The 21,511-nt window shown below is 49.9% G+C and overlaps 1 pseudogene across 1 annotated transcript; it reads left to right on the top strand.

Annotated features, from left to right (window-relative positions):
• Positions 1-8,582: 8,582 nt before the first annotated feature.
• Positions 8,583-20,516, top strand: LOC309836667 (annotated as a pseudogene). Its single transcript has 5 exons — positions 8,583-8,671; positions 16,140-16,304; positions 19,610-19,706; positions 19,988-20,167; positions 20,480-20,516. The product of its transcript is annotated as an uncharacterized misc_RNA (transcript).
• Positions 20,517-21,511: the final 995 nt, after the last annotated feature.

Genomic DNA, 21,511 nt, shown 5'->3' with positions numbered 1-21,511 from the left:
TTCGGCATATCCGTCACAGCTGAGCAACGCCCCCTTGAAATCTTCCCCCCCACACACACACACCCTATCCCACCCCCGGCTTTGACTTGATTCTCCCTCGCTCTCCTGGTCTGCTTCCTGCTCAGCCTCCAGTCTCGTTTGGAGAGTCCTCTATGGTTCTCAGGTCCTGCCCAGCTCATTTTCCTTGTGGGTGACTCTGAATAATGACGTCCATCGGGCTGGTCCTCCAGATGCCCCACTGAGGATCCCCGCTGGTCCTCTGGGATCCTAGGCGCCCAAACTGACCAGCAGCGCTGCTCCCCACAGGGAGAAACCTGTGCTTGCCCAGCTGTTCCCTGTCTCCTGGGAGGATTGCCACTTCCAGCTCCTCCCCAGGACAAGACATAAAGTCACCCTGGACTCATCCCTCTTCTCCCCCTAAATCTATGGTCACTCGGTCCTAGGGGTCTACCTCCTGAGTGAGGAAGACCCTGGCAGGCGATGAGTCTGTGCAGACTGTCAGAGGCTCAGAAGTCATGATACAGTTTTAATCTTATTCAGAGAGAGATGGGAGCCATGGGAGGGTTTTGCGCGAAGAAGGGATACGATCTGACTTGGGTTTTAAAAGTTTCCCTTTGGCTGCTGTGTGGGGAACAGGCCGTGGCAGGCAGGATCAGAGGCAGCGAGGCCAGGGAAGAGGCTATGGCAATAGTCAGTGAGATGATGGTGGCCTGGACTGGGGTGCTGGCAGTGGAGATGACAAGAAAAGGTAGGATTTTGTATCTATTTTGAAGGTAGGGTCCATGGGACTTGCACAGGACTTGGATTGGGGTGGAGGATGTGGTCATGAGGAAAGAGAAAAGGAGGACTTGGAGGTTTGGGCCTGAGCACCTGGGAGGATGATGGGACCATTTAGTCAGAGGGGAGCTGACCAGAATTCCATTTGGACATGTCAGATTTGAAGTGTCTGTTATGCATCTCCCCCTCGAAGACGTTATAGACCCCAGGCTGGGTCAGGCGCCTCCTCTGGGCTCGCAGAGCCCCATGTATGCCCCCACCCCAACCGGATCATGACGGTATCCTTCGTGGTGACAGGCCTGTCTCCCCCGTTGTACTGTGAGCTCACTAACGGCAGGGACAGGGTCTGCTTCGGCCACCACTGACTTCTCCTGCCTCGCACGGGATTTGGCACAGGGTCGGTGCTCAGGAAAGATCTGTAGGCTGAGGGAATAATAAATGCGCCCGGAAGACGAGACCCAGACCCCCAGGGATGCCTCCGAATCGCAGCCTTGTCGGAAGGACGGAGAGTGTGTAACATCATTCTATCAAGACAGAGGTTCCAGGACAGAGTAGGGACCTCCCGGACGTACCCAGTTGGAAGCGGGGGCAGGGAAATGGTCGAATTCCAACCTGGGGGAGGGGATGGGCGAGCAAGAGACAGGCCGGACCGCAGTGCCCAAAGTGGGGATCCCGGTCAGAAGGCCTCTGCGATACAAGCGTTGGGAAATCAAAGGCGAGTGGCTTCACCCCCAGAGAGACCCTCAACCCTCACACGGCACCGCAACAAAGAGCGGGCGCTCACGAGCCGACCAGCTGGTGAGGAAATACCTGAGTAGAACGCGGTGCTGAATGGTCCAAACTGCCGAACACGCGGAACTCCGGCGCGGAAGTGGCTCCAGAGACTACGACTACCACAAGGCCTTGGGGGCGGTCTTGCCTACGACTCCCAGAACCCCATGCAACAGCTCCACCCGAAGCACCTGTGGTTACTGGGCCCTCGGCCTTCAACTCCCAGCAGTCCCTGCGGCCCCTTGTTTCGCTCTGCCTACCACTCCCAAAATGCACTGCCTTGTTTCCGTCTGCGCCTGCGCACGGGCGAGGGCCGTGGGGCGTGTACTGTTTGCTGTGGTAGTAATCTGTTACCATGCAGGACGCTTAAAAGGCGAAATGGCTGTATTCGGATGATCTGCTTTAGTGGGATTATTATAGGCTTTTAGAGGGATTATAGAGCATATTATTTTTACCCTTTGAGGTGGGGTTGCGGGTGGGAATTGAAGGTGGGGAGTGCGGGGGTTGGTCGTGGGTATAAAAGGAGACAGCGCATGCGCAGCGCAGAGAACCTGAAGGTGGGGGTTCGGAATGGATCTAGGCATTGCCTGCAGGGGTGGTAATGGTGCGTGTGGACGCGTAGGGTGGGGAGAGGGAGCAGTGTGTGTGTAAGCTGAGGTCTCTGCGCGTGCATCAGCCCTAGAGCCTCCGACTTCTGAGACTGAGGGTTCCAAAGACTCAGATCCCTGAAACTCGCTAGTCCCTAGGCCCCGTGTCATAGAGACTCGGAGTTCCAGTGACCCAGAGACCCAGACCCCTGAGACTTCAAGCAGCCGAGAGAACCAGGACTCCAGAGACAACTCTCCCCAACCAAAGCCCAGAGACCTGGAGAGTTCACCCCCCAGGCCCTCAAAACTGAAATCTGGGGGCCAAAGAAGACCAAAGATTCAGATCTCTTAGACGCAGAAGACCATAGATCCTGGGCCTCAGAAACTGAGACCCAGGGTCCCCAAACCAGATCCCCCCAAAACTGGTGCTCAGAGGTCCTCACGATGAAGGGACCAGAGCCTCAGGGATCCCAAGACAGAGGTGCACAGCCCCAGGGTGTGCGGGTCTGTGGTGAGTGATGTCACGAGTGACTTGACAGGCACTGTGGAGGCCATGTTTTCCTCATAACAGGGGAGCCATGATGCCTTAGTGTAAGATGAAATGGCCTCCATGAAGTCACCGTCAAGGGTCATCATGGGCCAGTTCTTGTCATCACTGGCTCGTTGGTTCATCTGTTGAATGGTCATTTCCTGAGGTCTCCTTGTGCCAGGCTGGCCCTGTGCTAGGTTCTGGTGACACAAGCGAAGTCACAGTCCTCTTAGCCCTCTGCCTGGTGGGGGTGAGAGAGTCATAGTTAATACAGGTGACAAAGCTTGACGTCGGTGTTAGGAGCTCTGGAAGCTGAGCCTCAATCACTGCTAGCCAGGGCATCACGGGAAAAAATTCAAGCAGAGGTTATTAGACAGTGTGCTTAGCACTTTACATGCACTGTCTCAGTTTGCTCATCTGTAGAATGGGGATGATAATAGCAATACCTGCCTTAAAGGGCTTATGTGAAGTCAAATTGAATTAACAACACCTACAAAGAGTGGTTTGTGCTCTAGAAAGTTTATTCCAGTTGCCAAATTAGAAAGAACTGGTAAAATGAATCTCCAGAGGTGGTGAATTTAAAGCATTTTGGGGCACTTCCCTTGGAGATCCAGAGGCTAAGGCTCTGCGCTTCCACTGCAGGAGGCACAGGTTCGATCCCTGGTCGAGGAACTGAGATCCCACATACTGCGCGGCACAGCCAAAAAAAAAAAAGAAAAGAAAAGAAAAGCACTTTCACTCAAGATAAAGTGGAAGCAAAATAAATGCCCAACCTCATTTGAAAGTTTTATTAAATATAGCACATTTCCTCTTTTTTAAAAAAACAGTGAGGGGACTTCCCTGGTGGTGCAGTGTTTAAGACTTTGCACTCCCAATGCAGGGGGCCGGGGTTTGATCCGTGGTCAGGAAACTAGATCCCACATGCGTGCCTCAAATAAGAGTTCGCATGCTACAACTAAGGAGCCTGCCTGCCACATCTAAGACCTGGTGCAACTAACTAACTAACTAAATATATATATATATATATATATATATATATATATATTTAAGTGAGAATTGAATTTAGAAGACTAGGTAATTGCCCAGAAAAATAAACTAGAACAACATAAAATCATACTTCCAATAGGACATATAATAGAGAAAACAAATGCCCAGAAAAAAAAAAGAAGGAAGGCTACCAAGGTGGTAATCAAATGTCGTTGGCTCTGGGAAGCTGGACCTGGTGTTGATGATGTTATAGACCATACCGTGACACCATTTAACCTCATGTGTGGGATGGTGCTTTGCATAGAGTAGGTGTTCAATCAACATTCAAGAATGAGGGAAAGTCAGCTGGTCCCTCCAAAACCTAGATCTAAACATTCTATTTAATAAGTACAAATCATACCTAGTAAGGTCTTATGAGAAAACATATTTTAACATTTTTCCTGAAATATAATAGTTAATGAGGATTATGAATACTTCTCACTATTATTATAATTACTTGCCGAAACTGACGGTCCCTCCCCGATGAGTTCCTATCAGTTCATTTCTCAATCTCTCTACATAAGGTCCTAAACTCTCCTGTAATCCTTCTCTCTCTGGTCCCCATTAGTGTCCTCAACCTTAGGCCCCATGGTCTTTCCTGTAGACTCACTGTCCTTTATTCCCTTAAGCAATTAGGACAGGCAGACATGCAGAAGCATCCCTGAGGATGAACTAGGAAGCAGAGAGAAAAATAAGAGAACCCCAGCCCACTGATAAGAGGGTCTTCTTGTCCCCCAATCCTTTTCTGTTAAGAAGACCTTATCTTTTCACCACTCCAGGTTATATGGCTTCCTTCCTGGCCTGAGTCTTGGATCCCATGCTTGAGGGATCAGACCCCTCCTGGAGCTGGGCGATTTTTGAGCTCAGGACCTGGCTCTGTTTCAGCACCACGGGCAGCGCCACCCTGTTGCTTGGAGCTCACCAGCCTGAAAAAGACGCCACAGGTTATCTTCACTGAAGGCTTCAAGTTACCATTTAAAAGTCATCCTTTAAATACAGTATGTGGGGGAATTCCCTGGCGGTCCAGTCGTTAGGACTCGGTGCTTTCACTGCCATGGCCCGTGTTCCATCCCTGGTCATGGAACTAAGATCCCGCAAGCCGTGCATTGCAGCAAATAAATAAATACATACGTACCTACCTACGTACTTACATACAGTACGTGAGAAAATTGGTGGTGAGTAAGCCTCCAATTTCCCTTGTCCCCTATTAGCTATAATTCGTGTGGGCTGCTAGTTCGGTTATGTATTGCTGCACAGCAAACCACCCTAAAACTCAATGGCCCCAACAATCATTTAATGCTATCTCATGGTGCTATGAATTGGCCAGAGACCAGGTGGGCAGTTTCACTTCTAGTTTTGCCTTGAGCTCTTTCAGGCAGTCATGTTGAAACTGTGGCTGGGGCTGGGGATGAAGGTCTAACCCCTCAGGGTTTCTCTGTGTAGCATCTCTTTCCATCAGAGTCCCCTGGACTGCTTGCACAGATACCCAGGGATCCATGAGGCAGGAGCAGAAGCTGCCAGGCCTTCTTAATATCTGAGTCATACAAATCTCAGGACGTTTTGTCCTCCACATTTTATTGGGAAAAGCAGTCACGGGCCCAATCCAGATTCGAGAGGAAGACATAATAAATTCCATTATGTAATGAAAGGATGACCATGTTTGCATAAGGCAGGGGTAGGATTGTTTGGAGTGGTCTTTGGAGACTAGTACCTACAGCTACTCATCCATCTGTCAGCTGCACCCTCTCTCTGTTGGGGGGATTACCCCTTTCTGTCAGGGGTGTTCAGAAAATGAAATGGGACCATATCTGTAAAAGGGTAGCACAAAACTTTCACCTTCCCTGAGCTTGGACCGGTGTCGACAGCCTATGTTATTGAATGTCCATAGGACATTCCTGAGGGTTGCCAGAATGTCAAGGAGGAGAAACAGAGGTCTTCCTTTCCCCTGAGCGCTTCCTCGCAGGCAGACCTGGACCCTTTCCAGCACATCTGACATATTGACCCTCCTGAATACAGACCTAGGGTCCCTGTTCTTTGTGATCAGCTCCCCCTCCTCTGCCCCAGAGCTGCAGACATCCTGAGTCAGCACTCGACTCTGAATCAGCACCACGGACAGCGGCATCGCCCTTTCCCAGGGATCCCCGGGATCCCTAGGAGCAAGTCTTGGGCAGAGGCCCGACCCCTGCTGGGGCAGAGGTGGGGGTGGTCACGAACAGAGCACAGAACTTGGTTGCTGGTGAAGGATCCCCAGCACAGTGGGAGAGTAAGTGGGATGGAGAACATAGTACCTGAGAGTCCAGGACCACCTGCAGAATTCACATACCCTGTGAGTGCCTGAAAGTCCCTACTATGTCTTCCTGGCCTATTCCTCTCTGAGAATTCACCTTCTAGTCCAGAAGAACAAGAGCCCCACCCATCACCTGCCTTTGTTTCTCCCATCACAGGCATTTTCCCTATGGCACTGAAATTGTCACATAACCTGTCCCCCCAATCAGATGCTGCTTTCCTCAAGAGCAAGAGCTGAATCTTTACTAGAAACCTAAAGGCACAGTGTGGATGGTTGATGAGTGACTGAAATGTCTTCCCTCGCCTCATTGTAAGAGTAGACAATTCTTCCTTCTCACATTAACGTACACTTCTTATCACCCAGCCAATGAACCCTGGGCAAAGATTGATGAAGTGTGTCCCTGTGCAGTCCATGGTGCATGAGACAGGGCTCCTGTGTGACTTGGACAATCCACTTGCCCACCCTGAACCTCAGTGTCTTCTTCTGCGAATTGAATAACTGGGGCTAAAAGTCCTCCTAGCTCTGATGTCCTGTGGTCATAAGTTCCTCTTTCGCACACTGTTAGATCCTCTGTGGCTTCCCTGTGTCTCTCCTCCAATTATTCTGCTTTTCTTTGCAAATTGAGGACCATGGGAAATAGTTTGGGTATAGCCCCGCGCCTCTGAGCACAGAGATGCTGTAACTACCCCTGCTAGGAGAGAGTGAGTTGGCCAGGACGAGGAGGGGGATGGGGCTGCAGGATGAGATACCAGCTGAAAATGCAGGAGTTGGTGATGGTGTGCGTGTGCCCTGCGTGCTTAGACCCCGCACCTTCCCTTCTCAATTAACCCAGCACAGACGCTACCCCGTGTTATGGGTAATGGTTCCAGGAAGGGGATGATATAGGATGGGCAGATTCATGAAGCTGAATGGAAGAAAACAGATGGCAGTTCTCTCTCTTTATACCAGGTCTTAAGAAAAACAAGTGCAAAGCCATAGTACTGAAGGCAGCATGCTCGGATGTTAAAACTACAGAGAAAAGCAAGGAACCAAATAGCATTAAAGTGAGGCTAGGGGCTTATTGAAGGAGTGAAGTGTGGGAATGGGGAGGAGAAACAAGAGAGAAATCCTGGGGGCCTGGCAGTGTTCTGTTTCTTGGAGGGTGTTCGTTTTGTGTTGAATCGGTAAGTTGTATTATATCTTTCCCCAATAATATTTCAAAAAAACCCAGCATGGCTCTGAGGAGTCACCGCTTGCCATGCCTTCCAACCACTTCCTCCCAGCCCCCAGCCACACAGTTAAAAATAATCTTCTGTCAGTTCGGTGCATGTCTTTTCTCTCATGAAATCCTTACCATCCCCGAGGGTGGGCGACTGCCAGGCTGGTGTTCCTCGCTCCAGGTCTCCTGCACACCTGTACTTCTGGGGGCAGAACCTGCGTGGGCAAAGCCCCAGAGGCTGACAGACCCCCACCACACTCTGGAGTAACAAAGAGAAGTGTGGTCATGAGACACACCAGCAGTGAAGAAATAATCCTGGCACCTGGACAGCCACAACACATGGGCTAGTTTCCATCCCTTTCGAAATCCGTACAGAGAACCATGCTCTGTTTCCCAGGCATCCTGAAAGCCCACCTCCCCTCCAAGTCTTCCATGTGTGTTAATACACAGAATCCTCAACTCCACTGCCCGAGATTCCCCTCTACTCAGTCCTCCTGACACTCAACTTCCAACCTTGTGGGGACAGCGACACCCTACACCCCTGTGCATCCCCCATCACAGCTCCAGGTGCCAGGACATCTATTGTCTCCCCACTGGACGGTGACTCAAGGGACAGCGTCTAGGCCTGGTGTGTGATGTCAGGAGCAGAGAGGGGATGCCCATCACATGGACACTGGGAGAGGTCCCCTCCACCTCCCATGTCCCTACGTCCCACCCTGGCTGGACCGACCTCCACAAATTACACCCTGCGACTCAAGGGGTCTGGCCAGAAGGGACCAACTTTCACTTTGCAGAAAATGACCCCTGAGGGGAAGGGCATTGACAGGGAGGCAGGAAATGGAGCTCAGGCCCAGCATGGGGTGTGGATTTGGGCAAGTCTCTCACCTTCCCTGGTCCAGTGTCCCCAGGAGTGGACGTGGGGGGGTGCGTGGTTGATCTCGAAGGGCTCTCCTGGTGCCAACAGTCTCTGGCTGTGAAGTTCCTCCTCTGAGGAGGCTCAATGTTCTGACCTCACCCACATTTTCCTGCTGGGGCTCCTCTAAATCTTGCAACGTGTAGTTCCTGAAAGACGAACCCTGAGAAACAGACTTTCCCTGGGGGACCCTGGCACTGTCAACCCCAGACATGCTTCTGCTGCTGCTGGTGGCCCTGTTCTGGTAGACGGAGGGGGCCGAGGGCCAGAGGGAGTCCAGGAAGGATTACATGCTGCAAGTGCAGGGGCTGGTGACGGTGCAGGAGGGCCTGTGTGTCTATGTGCCCTGCTCCTTCTACTATCCCAGGAGATGCTAGACTGACTCTACCCCAGTTCATGGCTACTGGTTCCAAGATACAGACTGGGAGGCTCCAGTGGCCACAAACAATCCAAATCATAAACTACAGGAGGAAACTCGGAGCTGAATCCTCCTCCTTGGGGACCCCCAGACCAACTGCTCCCTGGACATCAGCGATGACAGGAGGAGGGACGATGGAAAATACTTTTTTTAGGATAGAGAGAGGAAGAATGAAATAGAATTACATGTGTAACCTGGTCTCCTTGTATATGATGGATAATGAAGAGGATCCAGGAGCGGTCACAGGGGAAGGCCTTAGAGGTCCCTGGGTAGGGCTGGGATGAGACACTCCTGAGATGGGGGTCGGGGTAAGGCAGGTGGGGGCTCAGAAGGAGTAGCTGGACCCAAGCCTGAGGCTTCTCTCAGGACCGCACCTCTAACCATCTTTTCTTTTTTTTCTTTTCTTTTCTTTTTTCTTTTTTGCGGTACGCGGGCCTCTCACTGTTGCAGCCTCTCCCGTTGCGGAGCACAGGCTCCGGACGTGCAGGCTCAACGGCCTCGGCTCACGGGCCCAGCCGCTCCGCGGCACGTGGGATGCTCCCGGAACGGGGCACGAACCCGCGTCCCCTGCATCGGCAGGCAGACTCTCAACCACTGCACCACCAGGGAAACCCCTGCTGTGCTTCTCTTGATTCATCATGGCGATTTATATTTTCTATTTAATGTCGCTCTAGGAAAAATTAAAATTTAAACTATTAGCATTAGTTTACCATTCGTCTTTCTATTGTGCAATGCCAGTTTTGAATACAAGAACATTTAACTCATCTATGAAATCCTGGAGTTTGCACGATTCCTAATTTGTCGGTGGTACAGGTGTATGTATTTTGTTCTTAACAGAATAGTGGAAACACCGCACTGCACTAATTCAAATTTGTGTGTGTGTGGCAAAGTATACAGAGCATAAAATGGACTCTTTTACCCATTTTTAAGTAGTACACAGTGCCGTGGCTTTGAGTACATTCACATCGTCATGCAACCGTCACCACCATCACTCTCCAAACCTTTTTCATCTTCCAAAACTGGAAATCTGCACTCATTATACAATAAGGTTTTGTGTTAGTCTTCTCAGCCTGCCATAACATAGTACCACAGACCGGGTGGTTTAAAAAACAGACCTTTATTTCCTCACGGTTCTGGAGGCTAGAAGTCCAAGATCAAGGTGTCTGCAGGGTTGGTGCCTTCTGAGGCACCGTCTCTCCTTCACTTGTGCGTGGCGGTCTTCTTGCTGTCTTCATAGGGTCTTGCCTCTTGGTGTGTCAGTGCCCTCATCTCCTCTTCTTATATGGGCACCAGGCAGATTGGACTAGGACCCACCCTAATGACCTCATTTTTATTTAATTATGTCTCTAAAGGTCCTGACTTGGGGGTTAGGACTTCAACATACGAATTTAGTTGGGGGGAAACAGTAGGTTCATAACATTCCCTGTTACCTCAGTGTTTTTATTTCACTTCCTGATACAGGCACATTCTGCCCACGTGCTCTGCCCTCAGATTCCTGATGGGTAAGGAAGGATGAGAAGGAGAAAGAACTCTGGGGCCCTATCCTTCCATTTCCTCCTAGGGCATCATTTTCAGTATAAGCTGTTGGCTAATGCAGGGAACTAATGTGATAAGAAAGGATGTAATCGAATTCTTCAGTCTTTTGTGTTTCTTACAATGTCATTGCCTTCTTTCTGCGTCCAAAGCAAGTTCTGATTTGGATGAAAAGCATAGCCTTTCTGGGGGGCATTGTCACCACCGCCACCCCCCACTTTCTCAGTCTTAGAACACGCTTACCTTTTTATTTTCTTCTACATTAGTTATGTTTTTAACATCTTTATTGGAGTATAATTGCTTTACAATGGTGTGTTAGTTTCTGCTTTATAACAAAGTGAATCAGTTATACATATACATATGTCCCCATATCTCTTCCCTCTTGTGTCTCCCTCCCTCCCACCCTCCCTATCCCACCCCTCTAGGTGGTCACAAAGCACCGAGCTGATCTCCCTGTGCTATGCGGCTGCTTCCCACTAGCTATCTACCTTATCTTTGCTAGTGTATATATGTCCATGCCACCAGATGGCTTCACAGGCGAATTCTATCAAACATTTAGAAAAGAGCTAACACCTATCCTGCTGGAACACACTTACCTTGATTCACGTTGAGTTTCACCAAACTCCCACACGTTGTGATGCTATCAGAATTCTGCCCCTGGGTCATCTTGAATGTTACATACAAAAGGGGCGGGAAAGAACAAGTGTCCATGGTGGGGGGTGGGGTGGGGAGGGGGGTCTTTATTTCTAAAGGGAAGTGGGGGATAATAGGAGGAGACCAGCAACCTCTCTCACAGAGAGCTTCTGACCGGACCTCTTTGGCGACATCCGACATGGAGCTGCCCCATCAGATAGAGTTTTGTGCCAAGTTATTGCAGAGAAATGTCCCTCCCTTTTATTCAGACTGTACGTGATCAGCGATGACTGGTCCAATGAGTCGGAACCAAGATAGATAGAACCGGTTTCATTCAGAGTCCAGTTCCAGTTCATCGCACGAACCTGAGAGTTTAATGCAGTGAGAGCCTCGGGAGGTGATTGCAGGCTTGCAACACCTCCCAGCCTCCAGAGACTCACTCTCCTGCCTTCAAGCAGACGCCGGAGCTGGCCCTGGCCCATTCCATCCTGGATTCCCTATCATATGGAGCATCTTGTCTGAACCCTAGTCAGGAGCGTGAGGTTTTCTACATCATCAGCCCCTGAACATCCGGAATCAGAGAATTCTGACCGATGTTGCGGGATTGATTCCCTCCGGAAACACATGCTAATACCAGGTATAGCTCCCCTTAGCCGGCCCCAGTGCTCACCTGGGAGCAGGGGGCAGCCAGGGGAGGAGCTTTGTTCTTTCTTATCAGAAGAGCAAAACGTCACAGCCCCGCCCACGGCAAAGTCCTGCCTGGTGCAGCCAGCACGGACATTAATAAGCTTCCACTCCCACCTATGTATCAGGCCTGGAGAGCACAAGGAATATTAACCTGGAATCTTTGTGGAACTCTAAACAAGGTGGAGACCTAATAACCCCCAGCCCCCATCCTTGTGGACCTGCCTGGGCAAACCCCATCACCCCAAGTGCATCCCACCACCAGGGGGAGCCATGGAGTTGTGAAACGCGGCAATCCCGTTCTTGGTCTACATCCTCATGGGGGTAGAGTAAGAATTGGATAGAGAGGGTAAGTGGCAGGGTCCCCTATCAGCTTCCAGAGAAGAAGGGAGTGGAATGGGAAAATAGTAATAAGTTTAAGATTAACAGTAGCGGGGCTTTCCTGGTGGCACAGTGGTTAAGAATCTGCCTGCCAATGCAGGGGACACGGGTTTGAGCCCTGGTCCCGGAAGATACCCACATGCCGTGGAGCAACTCAGCCCGTGCGTCACAACTACTGAGCCTGCGCTCTAGAGCCCGCGAGCTACAACCACTGAGCCCGCGTGCCTAGAGCAACAAGAGAAGCCACCGCAATGAGAAGCCCGCGCACCGCAACGAAGAGTAGCCCCTGCTCGCCACAACTAGAGAAAGCCCGGCGCAGCAACGAAGACACAACGCAGCCAAAAATAAATAAATAAATAAAATTTAAAAAAAAACAATAGCACTGTTAATAATAACAGTAATAATAATATTATTATTTCCTATTTATCATACCTATGTAGTGAGACTATAAATCTTGAGATAGATTAGCCCCTGAGTGATAAGGTGGGAACTAGGCAACAAGAAGAAGTTGATAGTGAAAAAATATGAATTGAAAAAGTTGGGGTATTCCCTGGAGATCCAGTGGTTAGGACTCAGTGCTTTCACTGCCGTGGTGGGTTCAATCCCCGGCGGGGGAACTAAGCACAGCGCTGCCAAAAAAAAAAAAGATGATCAGGGCAGTGGAAACCTGTGCAGTGATCCCGGTAATTCCCTGGATGAGCAGCAGAGGGCGCGCTACCAACGTTCCCCAGGGAACGTTGAGCTAGATGCGCAGCTGCAAGGGTCAGGACCTCATGAGGCAGTGAGATGTGCCCAGACTCCAGTTTCTAAAGGAAACTTACCTAACCTCTGCAGACCTCAGTGTCCTCATTTGCAAAGTGGGCATCACAGCTCCTACCTGTATGAATCTGAGAGCAAAAACCAGGCTGAATCAAATCAACAACAACACCAAAAAAGCGAGGAGAGAGAGAGGCCCTTCCATCATATGCACCCTGAAATCCAGCCACATCTAAAGCCAGGTCAAACTATGTCCTGAATAAAAAAAATAAAGGGGACTCAGGAAGCAGAGACATATGAGACAGGAGCCCCAGACCTGGTGGACGAGTCAATACTTAACTCCAATCCACATTTTATCCCTCACTATATATATTTTTGTGGGGTGGGGGGCAGGTTGGGGATTTGGAGTGTACTGTTAAAAACAGAAACAGACCCACAAACACAGAAAACACACTTATGTTCACCAAAGGGAAAAGGGTGGGGGTGGAGGAGAGAGGGATTAATTGGGAGTCTGAGATTAACATATACACACTACTATATATAAAATAGATAACCAACAAGGACCTACAGAATAGCACAGGGAACTCTACTCAGTATTTTGTAATAACCTATAAAGGAAAAGAATATATAAATCTGAATCTCTTTGTTGTACACCTGAAACTAGCACAACATGGTAAGTCACCTATACTTCAATTTAAAAAACAGAAAAACAAAAAAACCCCAGATGCTCTAGAGCAGCGGTTCCTAACCTTTTTGGCACCAGGGATCGGTTTTGTGGAAGGTAATTTTTCCATGGACAGGCGCAGGGAGGGGGGATGGTTCAGGCGGTAATGCGAGAAATGGGGAGCAGTGGGACGCAGCAGATGAAGCTTGGCTCACTCGCTCGCCCTCCACTCACCTCCTGCTGTGCGGCCCAGCTCCTAACAGGCCGAGGACCATACGGTCCACAGCCCGGGGGTTGGGCACCCCTGCTCTACAGACAGGAAGATGAGATTCAAATCTTGTCTCCAAGCAAGAGCTGGATCTGCTCTCTAGAAAGCGGGGTCATGAACTATCACCATGTGGTAACAGTCTATTATAAGTTGACAACAGTTTAACTTTAATCCCATAACCAAACGCTACGATTTCACCCCCAACACTTCACGTTCTTCGTGTGGCAACTTATATCTTCTGATCTTATGTATCCATTAACAAATAGTGGATACTACAGTTATCCTTAATAATTGTGTCTTTTACTTTCAGACTCAAATTCAAAGTGATTTACACACCACCATTGCCCTGTTACGGTATTCTGTATTTCTCTCTTTATCTGCCTTTACCGGTGAGTTTTATGCTCCCGTATGCTTTCATGTCGTTCTTTACCATCCTTTCGTTTCAACTCGAAGAACTCTCTCAGGCATTTCTTGTAAGGCATTATGCTAAGTGGAATAAGTCAGTCACAGAAAGACAAATGCTTCCTGGTTCCACTTCTAGGAAGTATCGAAAATAGGCAAATTCAGAGAAGCAGAGAATGGAGTGGTGGTTGTCAGGGGCTTGAGGGAGAGGAAATGGGGATATAAAGTTTCAGTTATGCCAGATGAATGAGTTCTAGAGATCTGCTGTACAACGTAGCGCCTGTAGTTACCGGTACTGTGCACAGGTAAACTCTGGGAGGTGATGAGTATTTCTCTTATTTTGGTTGTGGTCATTGTTTCACAGGTAAATGCATATGTCCGAACTCATCAAATTGTATACATTAAATGTGTCCCATGTTTATAAATTATATCATATATAAATGATATCATATATAATTATATGATATATAAATTCATATATAAATTATATCTCAATACGCAGTTTAAAACAAAAAAAGAAAGAAAATGTGTTGACATCTCTGAACCTCATCACTGGTAAGTGGATCATTACTACTGACCTCGGCAGGTTTTCCTAAGGCTCAGAGGATCTGCTGTAGGTAAATAACTTAGAACAGTAACTAATTGACACTAAATGCTCACCCTAACATGCTTCAACCATAACTGGACTGCATCTGGCTAATCATACAAGTCTCAGATAACCTGTCACCTGATTCCAATAGCTGTTGGGTTTAATTAAGACTAGAAATTGAGGAATTGTTACTGCCATCTGATGGCCACAACCTGATCTCTGCCTCTGAAAATTCCCAAAGGAGGGTGGTCTCAAACAGGCAAGAATGCCCTCCCTCATCCTCGTTTGGTGAACTGCGGTTTCACGGTAGATTCTGTTCTGGCTTCTCTGCACTAGATGGGAGGTTGGTAAAAAGTAGCATTCCAGGAACCTCTGCAGAGAGAGAGGAGGGCTTTTCGCGGCCGCTACACAGGAAATTTTGTAACAGAACCTTACTGCACACTGATACAAACCTATGTCCTGCCTTCATACCAGACACAATTTGCTCTTCCCACCACAGAATAAACAGTAGCCTGTGTGAATCAGGCATCTCCGGGCACACGCGTACAAGGTGCTCAGAGCATGTGAAAAGCAAGAGAAACAGTCGCACGTGTTAACCTTGAGTAAAGGAGGTGCTGCCCAGAGCAAGAGCCTCCGTTAAAAAAAAAGATTGATGTGGGATGCAAGCTCCGGAGCAGCTTTGCACTTTGAATTAGGCGGAGAGGAACAGCCTTCATCCATGTACTCAAGCATTCTTTCATAGAAACCTGTAGTGAGCTGCTGTTTGGACCACCTCTTCACGTGGGAAATTACAGAAGCAGAAGTTCAGGTTGTGGCCACCGGATGGTAGTAATGACACCCCCACCCCCACCTTTTAAAACAAACAGATGTTGGGATCAGGTGTGTGGTGATTCAGGGGAAAACCTAGAAGAGCGAGGGCTCTGCTCTTCCCCTGTTCCAGCTCCTATCACTGAAATGCTGGAATTGCCTATGACCCATCCCACTAAACAGTGAGCGGTGAGGCCAGGTCTTAGTCCCAGCCCCTGGTGCACTGAACGTGTTCACTCTGTATTGCTAATTACACGAAGGAGTGAAAATCTTCCTCCCTCAGCTCACTTGGGGTTCTTCCACACTCTTCTGCCTTTAAAGCCAACTCGGGCCACTCCAGAACTAATCCCCAGCAGGAATAATATGCCAGCATGATGAAAAGTAGTGACTCTCTGATGCCTGCCCGGGAGTGCCTGGGTCCCTGGTATGCAAATCAGGTTCCAAAGGACAGGATGTGGAGAGGCAGCCAGGAGACGGGGGAGCAGATCTTGCCTTTCCAAGTATCTTGGGTTGTCCGTTGCCCTCTCTGGACTGCAGTGTCTCTCTGAAAAATGAGTAAGTGAGGACCATCTCCCAAGACAGCCTAGGTCTGATGAGAGCAGGTCTAAGACTCCTCTTCTGCAAACACACACAATCTCTCTCTCTCTCTCTCTCTCCCTCTCTCTCTCTCTCTCTCTCTCTCTCTCTCTCTCTCTCTCTCTCTCGCCCTGCCCCTCCCTCTCTCCCCCTCCCCCCCCACACACTTGTTTTCAGGACTTCCTCTTGGTCTTAGCGCTCTTGGTTCCTTGAAAGAGGGAACATAGACGCCAGAAAAGGGCTTGGCCCTTCCCATTCCAGAGCTGGAGCTGCCCCTACCATCTGGGAATGAGTAAGTAGGATGGGGGCGGGGGGCTGAGGTCAAGCCTTTCACCCCCAGGGCCTCAGGCTGAGCATCTGGATTTCCAGCTGGAAGTGAATAAGTCCTTGATGATACAGGAGGGCTTGTGCATCCCTGTGTCCTGCGCCATCTCCTACCCTCAGGATGGCTGGAATGAATCCACACCTGCCTGTGGCTACTGGTTCCAGAAGAGGGACAAGCCTGGTAAGGATGTACCTGTGGCCACAACCCACCTGGACTAAATACTGCAGGTTGGGATTCAGGGGGTGATTCCAACTCCTTGGGGGACCCTGGGAAACATAGCTGTGCTTTCAGCATCATGGAAACCAGGATGATGGCGAATGGGACATACTTCTTTCCAGTGGAGAGAGGAGAGGCAGAACATAATTACTAATGTGGCTTGCTTTCTTTGCATGTGACAGGTATGGAATTTCCTATGAAGAGGACAAGACGGAATGTGGGGACCCCATGGAACCTGAATGCTACAGACTGGATGTTGTCCCCTGCAGATTCATATGTTGAAGCCTTAACTCCCCAGCATTGACTTATTCAGAGAGTGCTTTTCCAAGATCATTGAGATTCAATAAATGCATAAGGGTGGAGTCCTAAGATTGATGGCCTTATAAGAAGAGGAAGAGAAAGAGCAATCTCTCTCTCCCCGCCACACTCCCTGCCACATGCATGCTATGAGGAAAGACCTTGTGAAGACACAGCAGGAAGGAAGTTATCTGTAAGCTAAGAAGGGAGTTCTCACTAGGAACCAAATTTGTTGACACTGCGATCTCGGACTTGCCAGCTTCCAGAACCGTGAGAAATAAATGTGTTTGTTCAAGTCACCTGGTTGGCATTTTGTGACAGAAGCTGAGCTGACTAAGACAAGTTCCCAATCAGCGGTGGGATTATTCAAACGAGCCCATCAGATCCTCTCGCGGGAAACGGGGGTCAATTGTGAGCGCAGGTGTGGCCTCCAGCAGGAGTGGCAGGATGACAGAGTGTCAGCCCAGGACGAAGGGAGGTGAGAAATAAAGCAAGACCTGAAGGCCAGCTGAGGGCACTGTGAAATGCCAGGTGTCCCATGAGCAGCGAGGATGAGGGAAGAGGTGAGAAGAGCCCCCCTCCCCTGATCTACCCTCTTGGCGATCTGGCCTCTTCATTGACCCTGGGCCCACAGCAGGGTCCAAGAGCTGAGAACCTTCCTTCTTGTCCCCTCAGAGTCCAGGCCATGTCCAGTTGATCACTTGTGTCCAAAGCAACCTGCTGACGAAGCCTGTAACCCTGCTGCCCCAGCCTGTGTTTCCACCTTCAGGGTCTCCACCAGACGCTTGTAGATTTGTCTGTGTCTCCCTGGGGCGGGGAGCATCAGGACATGAATAGAGTTGGCTGTGTCTCCTCTTTGCCTCCAGACTCATCACAGACCAGACGCTCACTCTGTGTTTGTTGAGTGAATGAATGAAGGAGTGAATGAATGAATGGGTGAACTGCTTCCAACGGTTACCTAAGACCCTTACTCATCTGTTATGCCCCAGACACCCACACAGAACCACCAACACTCTGTTACCAAACCAAGCTTGGGTCTGCATAGCAAAGCCAATCTACTGATACCAAGATGTGGTGAAGGAGAGTACAGCATTTATTGCAGGGCACCAAGCAGGGAGAATGAGTAGCTCGTACTCAAACGACCTGAACTCCCCTCCCCAGTGGCTTTCAGAGAAGGTTTTTTTTTTTTTTAATTTATTTTTGGCTGCATTTGGTCTTCATTGCTGCACGTGGGCTTTCTCTAGCTGTTACGAGTGGGGTTACTCTTCGTTGCGGTGCACAGGCTTCTCACTGTGGTGGCTTCTCTTGTTGTGGAGCATGGGCTCTAGGCGCCCGGGCTACGGTAGCTGTGGTGCGTGGGCTCTAGAGCGCAGGCTCAGTAGTTGTAGCACACGGGCTTAGTTGCTCTGCGACATGTGGGATCTTCCCAGAGCAGGGCTCAAACCTGTGTCCCCTGCATTGGCAGGCAGATTCTTAGCCACTGCACCATCAGCAAAGTCCCTAAATGCATTATTTTTTATTGAGGAAAAATCAGATAAAATAATATTCACCATTTTAGCCAGTTTAAAACGTACAATAGTTGGCTTTGAGAACATTCACGATGTTGTACAAACATCACCACTACCTAATTCCATCCATCTGATGTTTTCATCACCCCAAAGAGAAGCCTGGTACCCATGAAGTAGTCACTCCCCCCACTCCCCTCCCCAGCCCCTGGCAACCACTGATCTGCTCTCCATGTCTCTGGATCTGCCTATAGTGGATACTTCATACACGTGGAATGTTACAAAACAGTGGCCTTTTCTGTCCGGCTTCTCTCACTAAACGTTCTCAAGCATCATCCGTAGAGCGTGTATCAGTATCAGTTCCTTTTTGTCTGAATAACATTCCATTGCGCGGATGCGCCAGCTTGTCTCCATCCAGTTAGCAGTGGATGGACGTTTGGGTTGTTTCCACTTTTTGGCTCTTACAATGCTGCTATGAACGTTGCTATACTTTTCCTTTTTATTTTATTTTTTTTCGATCATTGATTTCAGTTTTCTCGGGCATGTACCTAGAACTGAAATTTCTGGGTCAAATGGTCGTTTCTAATTTTAAATTTCGGAGGAAATGCCAGATGTTTTCCACACTGGCAGCACCGTTTTACATTCCCACCAGCAAAGTATGAGGGTTCCAATTTCTCCAGATCCTTGTCGACATTATTTTCCTTAAAAAAAATTCGAGCCCGCTGGTGGGTGTGAAGAAATATCTCATCATGTTTTGATTTACATTTATGGAGCGAGTAATGACGTCGTTCATTTTATTCATGAACGTATTGGTCATTTGGAGAATTTTTTTATTCCTTTGGCCGTTTGGAAAAATTGCACTGTTTGCCTTTTTGTTCTTGAATTGTTTTTTGTTTGTTTGTTTGTTTTTCCTTTTTTTTTTTTTTTTTTTTTTTGCGGTACACGGGCCTCTCACTGTTGCGGCCTCTCCCGTTGCGGAGCACAGGCTCCGGACGCGCAGGCTCAGCGGCCATGGCTCACGGGCCCAGCCGCTCCGCGGCATGTGGGATCTTCCCAGACCGGGGCACGAACCCGTGTCCCCTGCATCGGCAGGCGGACTCTCAACCACGGCGCCACCAGCGAAGCCCTTGTATTGTTTTTGATATAGCTTTTATATAGGCTGGATATCACACACATATCGAATCTATGATTTGCAAATATTTTCTCCCATTAAATGGGTGGGTTTTTCACTTTCTCAGTCGATTGATGAGCCGAATTTTTCGTTTTCATGAAATCCAACTTATGCATTTTTGTTTTCTGTTCAGCTGCTGGAAGGCAAGGGCATGGGGTGGGCTGATACCCCGGGCACACGGGGTTCGGCATCCGGTGGATGAGGAAAGCCTGGAAGACCAACGTCCAGAGTCCTCCTGGGAGCAGAAGGACACAGGATTGAGCAGATGATTCCATCCTGGTCCCGCTTTCCTGCAGGGCAGTCGGGGCGCGTCACAGCACAGGTGATTCTGACGGCCATCTGGGAAGCGGCTGTCAAGATCCCGCTACTCTTCTTGGTCCTCATCGCCCTCCTGTGAGCACCCCCAGGGAGAGGGGAGAGGGGATGGGTGTGGAGGGCAGGGCGCAGGTGGCTGCACCCCGGAACCAGCGCTGGAGGGGGCGAGGGCGTGGCCGGCAGGAGGATGACGGGAAGGGGGAGTGGGGGGGCGGGGCTTGGGGGCGGTGAGGAGTCCCCTGGGGCAGGGGCTCCTCCCCGCCCAGTGTCAGGGTTGAAGGTAGCCGCTGTGCTCTAGAGGGTCTGTGGGGCCAGACCTTTCCTCTCCCACCTCAGTCATCCCCCCGCCCCTGAACAAGGAACAGGGTGAGTGTGCGGCCCGCGGCACCCGATCTGACCAGAGCCTGGTCTCTTCTCTGGCTCAGAGTGATGTCCCGCAGGAGGAAGGCAGCCAGGCCTGCAGGGGACGTGTCAGCTGCAAACGCCAGGCCGGCAGGGGGCGCGTCTATTGCAAACGCCATTCCAGGTTACCCCTCTGGGTGAGTGATGTCGGCATCCTACCACCCAACATCCCACTGCACACCTGCCCCAGAATGGCCCCCAGGATTGCTCCGCTCAGCGTACCCAAAGTGGACCTGCCATCTTCCTCCCCAAACCCACTTCTCTGCTGGGTTCCCTGTCACACTGATGACAAGGTGGCCCCCATCTCTAAGGCCAGAAGGAAGGACGGGGTTTGCCCCCTTTCATCCCCACTCCTCTTCTCCAGGATCGAATAATCACTAAGTGCTGTCCATCCTTCCTCCTAAGCACAGCTCGTCCTGATGCCCGTCTCCTTCCCATCTTGACCCCAGTCGTTCCAGCAGCCTCATCTCTTCCCTGGGTCTCTGAACCCACCCACCTCCTGCCTCCATCTCCCTGGGAAACACAGACCTCCGCACTGTTCGCAGAGACCGTTACCATCCACTTGCTGCACAGCAGGGACAGCTGTGTTTCCTCTCCACGGCCAGAGACCAAGGTGCACACACCACTGGCTGGAGTTGCAGCCCTGGCGGGCTCTGCCCTGCTGGACTCTCCACCCACATCCCTCCTCTCCCTGCATCTCCCCACGTCTCCACACCCAGCCTGGCCTGACCTCTGTGACTCTGAGACTTTGTATGTGCAGTCCCTCCCCTGAAACATCCTTCCCTCCCCATTCCTGCCTCTCCAAGTCCTGAGCATATCCTCAGGCTCAGGCTTAAATGTCACCGCGTGTGAGTGTGTGTGTGTGTGTGTGTGTGTGTGTGTGTGTGTGTGTGTGTTTCATTGTCTGGTTTTGGGTGGAAGAGTGGCATACACTTAATTACAGACTATTCGGCAAGAACTATTGAACATGTACTCTGTGTCCCCTTGTTGGAGGTTCCCAGGGCGCATCAGTGAGCACAGCATCAAACATCTCTGTCATCGGGCTTCCCTAGTGGCGCAGTGGTTGAGAGTCCGCCTGCCGATGCAGGGGACACGGGTTCGTGCCCCGGTCCGGGAAGATCCCACATGCCGCGGAGCGGCTGTGCCCGTGAGCCATGGCCGCCGGGCCTGCGCGTCCGGAGCCTGTACTCTGCAATGGGAGAGGCCACAACAGTGACGCATACTGCAAGAAAAAAACAGAAAAACAATAAAAACAACTAAAAATAGAGTTAGCATATGATCCAGCAATCACACTCCTGGGCATATATCCGAAGAAACCTCTAATTCAAAAAGGTACGTGCAACCCAGTGTTCATAGCAGCTCTATTCACAACAGCGAACACATGGAAGCAACCTAAGTGTCCATCCACAGATAAATGGATAAAGATGTGAGATATATATATGAATATATATAATGGAATATTACCTAGCCATAAAAAGAAT

Source organism: Grampus griseus, assembly GCF_964374135.1.
Source record: "Grampus griseus genome assembly, chromosome: 19".
Lineage (NCBI taxonomy): Eukaryota > Metazoa > Chordata > Mammalia > Artiodactyla > Delphinidae > Grampus > Grampus griseus.
This window is presented reverse-complemented; position numbering and strand designations above follow the sequence as displayed.